This window comes from Pinus tabuliformis, chromosome J (assembly GCF_031772625.1).
Source record: "Pinus tabuliformis cultivar Carrire ecotype Pingquan chromosome J, CPIR1, whole genome shotgun sequence".
NCBI lineage: Eukaryota > Viridiplantae > Streptophyta > Pinopsida > Pinales > Pinaceae > Pinus > Pinus tabuliformis.
In genome coordinates this window covers 1,648,853,559-1,648,865,945 of record NC_142295.1, presented here as the reverse complement: position 1 = coordinate 1,648,865,945, position 12,387 = coordinate 1,648,853,559, and the positions used below count along the sequence as shown (strand labels likewise).

The following is a 12,387-nucleotide window of genomic DNA, read 5'->3' as shown; positions in this document are numbered from 1 at the left end:
TTTTATTGTGATTATATATTTTACTCTGTGCAACATTTTCACTTCGCCTTTCTTTTCTAATAACATCTACTTATTATTCTTCTATCTTACTCCAATTTATTCATATATGTTCATAGTTGAGATTATGTGGGCAATCTTCGCTTGAGGCCACATGTTGACTCACTATTTGGGGTATTGAGGGCCATTAACAGGCCTACTTTTGGGAACCTAGCCCATTTATTACACTTTATTGTATTTTATCTATGTTTGACTAGGTCAGCCTAGTCACCCTCTTGTGGTTAGCATCCTAAACCAATGGAGTTTTAGGTCTTGTTACCGCTCATGTCAGCATGGGTACACATACATTTTTCACATTCCATTTATCACCATTGTAAGTCGAGGGTCACAAGTCTAAAGCCATGTAACAACTATGTGAGCCATGACCTGCCCTTTTGAGCTAGGTCCTTGGTCTCTTTGTCCTGTATAGGATGTTGAAATACACAGTGATGCTGAGAGGCAGGGGGTGTGAATCAATATTACTTAAATTTAAATTCTTTTCACTTAAAACAGAAGTCACACCACCACATCAATCATTAACACAATGTATGAACACAAACATTAATGTGTAAACCCAAATTGGGAGAAAACTTGTAATGCTTGTCTAACTGTCTTCAATTTGTTACAATGTTACAGGCAACCACCTGTGAGGACACCAATCCTCTGTAAGCACCAACTTACAATGTCACAGGTTTCAACTTGCCAAGAAGATGAGAATACCTATCCTCTGTAAACACCAATTTACAGTTGCTCAGGCTCCTACCTGCTGTATAGATGAAAACACTCCTCTGCTGTTCACTGTTCAGTTGTCAATATTTAGGCTTATTGTCTGTTCAAAAAGTAGATCTGCCCACTTGGTAGTTTGTACCCAACACTGCACTTGCTGTTCCAACTTAGTTAGCCTTTACAACCCTCATAATTGTATTGTCATTTCTCTTTAAGCTGTGTTGCTGCAAAAACTAGCAAGCCTTGTCAATAGGCAAAACCTAGAGGGCATAACACTTGGGACAGAGGCCCACTGTCACCACAGCCTAAGTCCCCTACTCTTCTCAGATTTTCACCGATGGGAGGAGTCCCAGTAACCCTCAATTGTGATGGATAAGTTGAGAAATCAAGGGGCAGCTAGGATGGGGGTTTCTCTTACTTTGATAACTGCTTGTGATTTTTTTTCTTTTCTTAACTTTATGTACTTGTTATTAGCTTCTTTTTTTTCTTTTATTATTATTATGTTCTTGTCATCAAACAGCTACCAAACTATGAAGATCAAATAGACAAGAGGACACAAAATGCAGGCTATAAACTAGGGACAAAACCTCACCTCTTGAGAGGAAAACCCACAAGAATTCTTCTCTTCTTATAGAACTTTCAAATGATGAATTCCAAGACCTATGACTCTTGTCAAAGACCCTTCCAAGACCAAGTCAACTTCCTCTTTGACGAGCTTGCTTCTTCCCAAGGTCAACTCAAATCAACTTTGCTTCACAACAGCTGCAACTGCTCCTTTGACTACAATTTCGGACCTGCAACACTTTGACTGCAATTTCGGCGTCTTCTGCAGAAAACTTATCTTCGCATATGTGGGAAAATATGGAGAAATTTCCCTTTTCTTTACTTCGCTTGGAGAGCACTTTCTTCTTTGATAATTCGGCTTCCAAAGCAATTATTCTTGCCACCAAAACACCATCTCTTGATGGCTCTGTAATTCAGTCTTTCTGCAGCAGATTGATGCCCTAATTCTTTGCACGTGTGAAAGATTTTAGCCCTAAAACAGATCTCAAAAACTTCGCTCTTCGTTCTTTTGTTAGTCTTCTCTTCTTTGCTCCTTCTAGGTCTCCTTTCTCTTTCTTGATCGAACTTCTTGCTGCTTGATTGATGTCTCCTAAATGAGGTTGAAGTATGCTTATATATATATAGGCGTCTCATGATGGTCAAATAGCTGCTTGTAGGCTGACTTGTCCTCTGCTTAGGCCACCTTGTCTTGGAGGGTGTCTTTTGACATTTTGACTTTATAATAAATTTCTTGACATGATACAACATGCCCAAAAGGGTCTTTCATACATGACAATGACTCAATTGACTTCTTGACTCAATGACAAACCCTAGAAGGACTCAATGGGTGCTTGACCTATAAAAAAAATTGACCTTGAGCATGAAACCCATGCTACAAAAATAATAATAACTATTTTCTTCGTTTTTACAATATACAAGAATCAAGGGTACATTTCATATTTATGAACACTGAACCTAGTTACCTATTTCAACACTACCTCTTAACTAGGGAGGTATTCATAACACATACGAGTTACTTGGACATTCTAATACTAAAAAATTCTCATAAGAAGAGTCAGATTGGTAAGCCATCTCATAAGCTATCTTACCAACTTATATTAGTGCATCTCATCATATCAACCAACATTGTCACATAAAAAGGCCTTCAATAACAACTCTATCTCTCCTCAAGATTAGAGCACAATGCTGTTATCATTGTCTCTCAAGGCACATACCCCATTTGAATGTTCACAAGGTATGTCCTTCTAGGACCATTCCTGTCTTGGACTAACACATCCTCAGGGAATTTCCTCTTCGACTACTCTTGCCTATTGGATGCCCTACGACATCCTCAAAGAGTATCCGAATTCAAATGCTTACCCAATCCTCCATTCTTTCTTCATAACACGAAGACAAGAATGATGTCTCTTTCTCTCCCTCTCAACTAGGGAGGATCTACTCTTTCCTATAAAAAGGAATATTCCCAAGCTCCCTCTCAAGTAGGGACTTGCCCAAGCTCCCTTTTAATTAGGGACTTGTTTTCAACAATAGCTATCTACTCTTCAGTGGAGATCATGGTACTATCAGCTGCTTGAAGGGATCCTCTTTCTGCATTGCCATGTCATGGATGAACTTCAACTTCTTTATTATGGAGCCATTTTCTTCATAACTTCATCATAGGGCATCGACCATCTTCTCCATCACTTTCCCTTCAACGAACCATAGCGTTGAACCAATAGTCATGTCATCTTTCTCTTCATCAGAAAGTGGTCTTCTGGTCCACATCTTGCTTTTCTTCATACAACTACCTTTTCCAAGTTATGTTTCTATCAGGGTCTTCCATCCAATCTCATGAGTCCTAGTTATAGGTGACTTCTACAACCTTCTTTTGATAGTCGTGTTTCAACCCATCCAGATGCTTTCATAAAAATTAAAATGAACACCAAATCAAAGTTACCTTTTTATGATTGCTTTTCGTCATGGCATTAACTTCTTGTAGTATCAACATCCTGCACATGTATGAATCCATCTCCATACATTACCAAGGTTTTCCATTTCCAACATTCATATCAGGGTCTTCATACCTTCTTCATGGATATGTCATAGCTAATCCTCCTCGATATCAGATGTTGATCACTTATCTTATCTTATAGACGCATCTTCCCACAAACTCTTCTTTCATCTTCTTCACATATTCAGGTTCTTCTATACATAGTTCCTTTATCATAGGAGCCATAGTTGACAACCACCTCATATTTTTCATGAGGTTATATTATGTTGATTTCATCTTGTCAATATGTGGGAGAGTTCAAGGCACATTGTAAACATGCCTTCATGCATCATTCTAATGAAAAATTTTCTTCGTCTCTCAGCATGCTCATGAGATAGAGTATTCAACCATTTTATCTGCAACCATATGACATGAATTTATCTATCTATAACCAAATATATACATGCCTTTTCCTTCACGTGGTCATCTAGAATTTCTTCTAGCAACTTCTTTTCCTTATTTAAAGATGAAGATTCTTCAACCAACTTATCATGCTGCACCTCTATGTCATCATACCATCTTCCTTCTAAATTGTGTATCCCTCATTATGTGGAATGTAGACCATTTACTTGCTTCTTCTATGTAGAGGTGAGCCTTCTAATAAAGATTCCAATGGAGGATCTTGATGATCCTCATTTTGCAAGTGGTTTTTTCTAATGATGATGAGGTGTGATGATTTATTGTCTTGCTAGATGACTTTCTTCATTCAAACTGTGTTAAAAATTGGCAACTAGGGCCAAACTCCACCTTGGACACTTCATATGATGGAGATGCTATTTTTATTGGATTCCTCTTTCTGAGAGGTGCAATATTGATCTAAAGATCATCTCATTCTGACAAGTAGAAATGGAATTATGAATTTATTTCTTCTATGGACAAATTGTCAAGGTCGGCCATAGGTCTAATGTAGGCTCATGAAGCCCAACAGTTGTGTCACTTCACCCTCAACGTTGTGTATAAATAGAAGAGGCCTCTTCCTCATTTGGACACCATCAACACTCATCTTCTCATTGGTTCGTATAGCAATCAAGAGCATCTTCTTCTTCATGCGTTGACTTGGGTTGACTGAAATTACAGGCTGAAAACTTCAGATCTGTTTTGGGCAAATTACATGGATGTTGACCAGCGTTGACCGAGGGTCAAACCTCCTCTTTTGAATGCATTTTTCAAGCAGGAAATTCGTTTTCTTTAGGCTGCATCTCTTGGCACAAAAATCAAGGAATTTGCAACTCTTTGACCAACGTTGATTCTGTGTTGACCACGTTTGACCAAGAATTTCAGGACTGTTTTGGGCTGATTTAGATTGTCTTTGGAGGCCGAGTTGACTGGGTTTGACCGAGCTTATTGGGAGGAAACTTTCTGCTGGTTTGACCTGTTTTGACTTTCTGGTTAGGGCATCCTATTGGCTGTAGTTTGACTGGAGTGTTTTGATAATGTTTGGGCAAGTAAATTTTGAATGATGTACTCTCTCTCTATCTATTGAACTTTTGAAGAATAATAAGAAGATTTGATCAAAGGGTTTTCCCCACATTGGGGTTTTTTCTGGCATCTGCCAAATATTGTGTCCTCTTGTCTTGGGTTGTCTTCTGCTTATTGTTTATGTTCTATTTGCATTTACCATCAATGTTAATGTCATTGCTAATCTGTAAATCGATATTGGGCTAATAAGTAAAATTGAAGTAGATTTCTCTAAAGCATAGAACATACCATTGTTATCTAAAATTAACATGGTATCAGAGTTGAGGTGAAGACAAAGCCCAAGGAAGAGTGAGAAGAGCAATCACTAAGATTTGTTAGACAAGGACAAGATTCAATGGTCTCCTCATCTTACTTCAAATCTGATGACAAGCTCAATGATAAGTCTGATTATCATGCATGGAAGATGTCTCTTGATTTGACTTTGGAAGAGCATGATGCTATGGACTATGTGCAGGGAAAGATTGCTGAACCTCCTTCAAATGCACTGGCTGCCGCTAAGACAAAGTACAAGAAATGTGAAGTCAAAGCTAAGAAGATCATCAGGGATTCTATTCATAAGCATTTAGTTGCTTACATCTTCGATTTGGGCACATCTAACGAGATGTATGACAAGTTGGATAGCATGTTTAAAGTTTGCAATGCAAACCAAGTTCTCTTTCTCAAGAACAAGTTGAAGAACATAAGGAAGGGAAGAGGAGAAGATATCCAATCCTACTTCATGAGAATCATCGAAATAAAAAATGATATTCTATCAATTGGAGAAGTTATTGCTGACAAGGAGCTCACTCTCATTGCCCATGGAAGTCTACCTCGTGAATGGGATGTGTTCTACACTACTATCCTCAACAATGACCGGATTCCAGGTTTTGATGAATTGTTGACTAGATGTACTCAAGAAGAAACAAGGATGATAGAGAGAGACATGTCCTTAACAGGAATGATCCTACTGCATTCTCCGCTCATGCTAAAAAGAAGAACAATGCAGGTTCAAAGAAGCAAGGCCAAGGAAGATAGGGATTCAAAGATGGAAGCAAGGGTAGATGCTTCATTTGCAACAGGTTTGGCCACTATGCAAGGGAGTGTCCTAATAAAAGGGATACACCTTGGGATGATGACAACAACAACCACAACAATTTCAGGGGAAACAACAATCAAAGGATTGGCAGGGTCAACAACAAAGGAAAAAGGAATGCTCCTGCTACTCAACATGGAAATGGTCAACCTCCCAAAAGATCAAGAAACTCTATATAAATCATCTCCCCCCCTTTCAGTATTCCCTGAATGCCCCCAGAGGACTCCCCCCCAGGCAGGAACTGAACAAGATCATCAAGGAAGACATCTACAGGCGGTTTATCCAGGTCACATGGATTAACCCCCCGGGGGGGCTGCGCCCAAAGATGGCGTTCTATGCAGAGCACTTCTTGAGTATCAGAGACGGGCTTATAGTTCACCCCCAGTACACACTTCGACATTGGATGCATGCTCTTCGGATCCCCCTCGGGCAGTTCAGAGTTGGATCACATAGGCTTCGGGTAGAGACAGACCACCAGATAGAGAGAGTTAACAGGACTTGCCGGCTATGCCATACACAGGAGGTGGAAACCGAATGGCACTTTATCTTCGGTTGTCCGATATATTATGAGATCAGAGGTCGCTACCACTGTCTGTTCAGAGGACCATAGAACCTATCCAGCTTCTTCAGCTACACGAACCAGAGATGTGTCGCACTTTACATCCAGGAGACTCTAAAGCATCGGGAGCATATCCTCCAGCCTCCCGTCCGACCCAACACTACTCGTCAGATCACCTCTTTCTTCAGCATACTCCCCTCAGCCCGAGGAGTCAAGAGATCAACCAGTCCGAGTACCGATCAGTCCGGCTCACACAGATCGACAGACCCTCGTTCAGTTAAGAGGAGAGGCCCCTTACTTACGAGGGCCCAGCAGCAGAACCGTTCCAGGCATCTCCCCGAGAGGCAGCCCAGGATCATTAGATCACAGAGACAACACAAGGGGAGGCAACCAGCGCCCACCGCTTCAAACCAGCAAACCTTGCTGAACTACCCACAGCTCTTTTCTCTCGGCCTCGGATGCTAGGAGTAGCGGACTCCCACATCCGAGCCCCCAGGGTCTTCTTCACCAGTGAGACTACGACGCAGTCTAGAGATCAACAGGCGTGGCCGGGATCGGAGCTCCATTCGCTCTTCCCAACCCGCCTCGTTTTTAGTTTTTAGTTTCTATCTTCCTTTCAGCATTTGTCTTTCTGAGGAGACCGATTGGTTCTCCTGCTGGGCACAGCCCCCTTATGTAACCGACAGTCCCTTTGACCTACTTTGTGGTCATTCGTTGGACATTAATAAAATTATCTTATCTTATCTAGGTATGATGGATCTAATGTTGTAGATAACAAGCAAAAACAATTTTATCTTATATCTGCCCTCTCTACTGCCTCTCCTCCGGATACCTTAGGAAATTGGTTGATTAATAGTGGTGCCTCAAGGCACTTCACTGGGTATAAGGAAGCTCTTTCAAATTTAATAGAAAAGGATACAAATTTGGAAATCATTCTTGGAGACAATCCCACCTATCTCGTGAAAGGAGTTGGGAATGTTACTCTTCAATTGAATCAAGGTAACACCATTCATCTACAAGAAGTACTATATGTACCCGATCTAAAGAAGAACTTGGTATCTATCTCGACAATGGAGGACAAAGGATTCAAGGTGGCATTCATTGATGGAAAGGTACGTGTTTGGAAAAGAAATTTCAAAGAAGCATTTACTCTTGGATTCAGGGTTGACAACCTATATCAAGTTGGAGGAAGTCCATTGGGAGCTATGTCTTGCGACACATCTCTTCAATCCGAATTATGGCACCGAAGATTTTCTCATCTTCATTATAAAGCTCTACCTGATGCAAGGAAGATGGTGACAGGTATGCCCGAATTTAAAGTAGAACATGAAGGTGTTTGTCAGGGATGTGCTGAAGGAAAACATACAAGGGGACCATTCCCATCAAGTGATAGCAAGACTATCGACATTTTTCAATTGGTTCATTATGATCTATCTAGTATGTTGCTCGTGACATCTTTGGGAGGATATTTATATTATGCTATCTTTGTGGGTGGCTTCTCTCACAAAACTTGGATTTATTTCTTGAAGAAGAAGGACAAAGTGTTCACATGGTTTCGCTCTTTCAAAGCCTTGGTCGAAAATCAAACAAGGAAGAAGATCAAAATATTGAGGACCGATAATGGAACTAAATATGAGTCAAATGAGTGAAATACGATTGTAGAGAAGCCGTCATTAAGAGGGATATTGCTACTGCATATACTCCTGAGCAAAATGGTGTTGCTGAAAGGAAGAATCGTTCTGTTATAGAAGCCACTCGTGCCATGCTTCATGATAAAGGCCTTTCGAAGTTCCTATGGGAGAAGCTGCCAACACTGTTGTGTATGTTCAAAATAGATGCCCTCATCAAGCATTGGACTCCAAAACTCCCGAAGAAGTTTTCACCGGTAAGAAACCTGATGTTTCTCATTTTAGAATTTTTGGTAGCCCTGTGTATTTTCATGTGCTGAAAGAAAAGAGAAGCAAATTAGATGCATCTGGGAAGAAAGGAACGTTTGTGAGCTATAGTGAAACTTCAAAGGCATATAGAATCTATGTGCTTGGTCAAAGAGAAGTGGAAATAAGTCATGATGTCACCTTCGATGAAGATGCTGCCCTTGGGAAGATTAGGAACCTTCCTATTCCAAGGAAGGACAAAGAAGAAGATACATGAAAGCAGGGAGAACTGCAGGATGAGCCGATGCCTGATGCTGATGGACCGATGGATCCCATTGATCCACCTCCCCATGATCCCTCTTCCTCAAAGAGGAGACCCCCATGGCTTAGGGACACTCTCGAAGATGCTGAGAGACATATTGCACCAAGCGGGACATTTCGTGAAAGTAAGAAGCCCAATAGGTACCAAGGGTACATAACTGCCATGAGCACCATTGTTCAAATTGAGCCTTGCACATTCGAAGAAGTTGTGAAGCACCAAGTTTGGAAGGATGTTATGAACGAAGAGTACGAGTCGATTACGAAGAATGATGTCTGGGATGTGGTCCCTAGACCTAAGGACAAATCTGTTGTCACCTCAAAATGGCTCTACAAGATCAAACATGGAGTTTATGGAAGTGCTGAAAAGTTCAAGGCTAGGTTTGTTGCTCGAGGCTTCTCTCAAAAGGAAGGTGTGGACTATGATGAGATATTTACACCAGTTCCTTGATATACCACCGTCTGTTCGATCATTGCCCTTGCTGCCTCTCAAGGATGGAATTTACATCAAATGGATGTCAAGATCGCCTTCTTGCATGGTTCACTTAAGGAGGATGTCTATGTAGAACAACCCGAGGGGTTGAAAGTTTTAGATCGAAAGACACATTTATGCAGGCTGAAGAAAGCCCTCTATGAGTTGAAGCAAGATCCCCAGGCTTGGTATGAGAGGATCGACAACTATCTGATGAAGCTGGGTTTTACAAGAATTGAGCTGATTCGAACCTTTACTTCAAGGTTGAAAATTATAGATCTCCCATTTTAGTACTTTATGTGGACATCTCTTTCTGATAGGTGTAGACCCTCTTATATATCAATGCAAGAGGGAGTTGGCTTCCGAATTCGAGATGAAGGACCTAGGACTAATGCACTACTTCGTAGGTTTGGAGGTCTGGCAAAATCCAGGTGTTATTTTCCTTTCCCAAGGAAAATACATTGTGAAGCTACTTGAAAGATGTGGGATGGTGGATTGTAAGTCCGTGACTACTCTGATGGAACTTAACTTTAAGAAGTTATGTGGAAGTGCTGCTGGGCCCGATTTGGGAAAACCTTCTGAGTATCGTCAACTCGTGGGGTCTTGATGTTCTTGGTGAACTCCCGTCTGGACATATGCTTTATAGTGAATATATTGAGTCAATTTATGGTCGAGCCTCATCACATACATTGGATTGTTGCCAAGGATCTCTTGAGATATCACTGGGGCACAATCACTTATGGACTGTGAAAATTCTATCACTGCAGTAACTGATTTACTTTTCCTACTTATTTCCCATAAGTTATTCATGAAATCACTTCAATAAACATTAAATCTCCGAGGAAGGAGTCAATCGATTGACCCTTCTTCATCTGATATGACCTCATCTAGTTCTCGAGCAGCATTCTCCTCTGCATAGAAGTATGCTGGTACAGGTTCTTGAGAGCCTCCCACATCTCAACTGTCGTTTCCTTCTCAGCCATAGTTTTAAAAACAGGTTCCCGATCTAACCGGCCAGTTAGCAAGGCCGCCGGTCTAAACCGGCCAAAAAACCCGGTTCAAGAGCCCATTTCGCTAAAATTTGCCCTAAACCAGTGCTAACCGGCCGGTCAGAGGCACACCCACCGTGTAATTCAAAAAGTGTAATGTGGACTGTGTTTTAGGGGTTTTGGGGGGAAACTAAGGGTGTTTTCACTCCAAAAACACCCTCTCCAAGCCTTTAAGAGGCCCCTCTCACTCTCATTTTTCTCACACAACTGTTTTGGAGTGTTTGTGAGTTTGTTTGTGAGCTTGGAGAGTGTTGAGTTTTTGGTGAAGTAGTCATCTTGGAGTTGGAATTGGAGCTATTTCGGAGATAGTGTGTAGCTGTCAGTGGAGTTGCCATCTTCAAGAGGAGTCTAAGGAAGCTAGTTTGCACTTCTAGGTAAGGATTTGCACTTGAAAATTCCTCATTTGACTGCTGTCCATGAATTAATTTTTTTTATGTGTTATAAACTTCTCACTTCTATGATCTACCATCCAGGTAGTCATCATGCCTCCAAAAGCCAGAGATACTGCATGGGCTCATTATGATATGATTGATGGCAAAATGATCTGCATATATTGCCAAAAATCCATTCAAGGAGGGGGTATTAACAGGTTCAAGCAACACTTGGTTGGGATAGGAGGCCATGTAAAGCCATGTGGAGCACCAAATGAAATAATAGGGCATATTAGGGCAAAATACCTTAAGAAGTTTGAGACTCAAGTCACTGAACCAATAGAGAAGTTTGTGACTGCAAAGTTTGGGAGTTGAGACTCAACCAACTGAGTTTGATCATGATGACTGAGACTCATGAGAAGTCTCAACTTCAAGTGATAATGTTGATCATTATTATAGTATTACTATTATCATATATGTAGAGTCTAGACTGGCGTGTTTGTTCTTGTTTCTTTTGTTGATGATATGTATTGCACTCGGTGCCATTTTGATATATTCACCTTTACACCGTATATAAATGAGCAATCTTTGCATATTTTGTCTCTATTGGCTTGGAATCATGGTTTTAAATCTTAAAAATAGTTTTTTTCATTAAAAAATAATTATTTAATGTATTTTTCTAAAACCAGTTCGTTTAGACCAAACCAGTCACCGGTTCCAGTTTTAAAAACATTGTTCTCAGCGATATGTGGTACCACATGATCCTTGACCCCATCAAGGATAATGCACTTGGCCCTCGCCATCACCTCCTCGTACTTGTCGTTATCATTGGGGTCGACTGGGATAGCTATAACCTTCAAGGTGAAGTTCTTGACACGACTCCTGTCAAGGAGCGCAAAACTTTTATTTTCTTCCCAGTCAAATTCTCCACTAGAGCCTTGAACTCCTTGAATCGACAGAAAACCTCATCCTTGGTTTTCAGAAAATAAATCCAAGTTTTCCTTGAGTGGTCATCAATGAAGGTAAGGAAATACTCGGCATCACTGAGAGCTTTGACGGACATAGGTCCACAGATATCTGAGTGTATTAATCCTAGTACACTCTTGGCCCTGTGTTTGCTCCTAGGAAATGTTGCCTTGGCATACTTTCCTAGAGTGCATCCCCTGCATACATCATCTCGTTCCATACTCAGATCTGGAACTCCTGTTACAGTGCTCTTGAGAATTCTCAGAGCTCCATGGTGCAAGTGACCCATCCTTTTGTGCCATAGTTCATTGAAGTCCTTGCCCCCATGACTGCCTATTAGTGCCATTGGTGATTCTAGTTGTAATCTATACAACTGATTACTTTTGATCCCGATCTGCACTTTCTTTTTCCAGCTCGAGTGTTTGATGTATACCTTTTCCTTGATGAAGTAGACGTCATAACCCTTGCCTTGTAGTTGTGACACGGAAAGTAAGTTCATCCCCAATGCTGGCACATGCAACACATTTGTGGCACGGAACCGCTCTCCTGATTCTGTTTGAAAAACTATGGTACCCTTCCCTATTGGAGTACACTTTGCCTTGTTTCGCATGGTGATTTGAAAGTTCATTTTCTCTTCTCGATTTCTGAAAAACACTCCCTGATTCCTGTCATATACCACGAGGCTCCACTGTCTATATACCATAGTTCTGATGATGCAACACTAGTCATGCACGACACTTCTTCTTCCAGCCTGGAAGCCAACATAGAGAAATCGAAATCTCTTTCTCTTGTGCAATCTTCTGAAAATCTGCGTGAGTCCCCTAAGGTGGATGCGTCTGCATCGTGGTCTCGACCTATAACTGATTTTCCCT

At 41.0% G+C, this 12,387-nt stretch overlaps 1 protein-coding gene across 1 annotated transcript in view; it reads left to right on the top strand.

The window, feature by feature from the left end:
• Window positions 1-12,387, top strand: part of LOC149233862 (Pseudouridine synthase family protein) — a 336,954-nt gene that overhangs the window by 156,016 nt on the left and 168,551 nt on the right. The window lies entirely within an intron of this gene.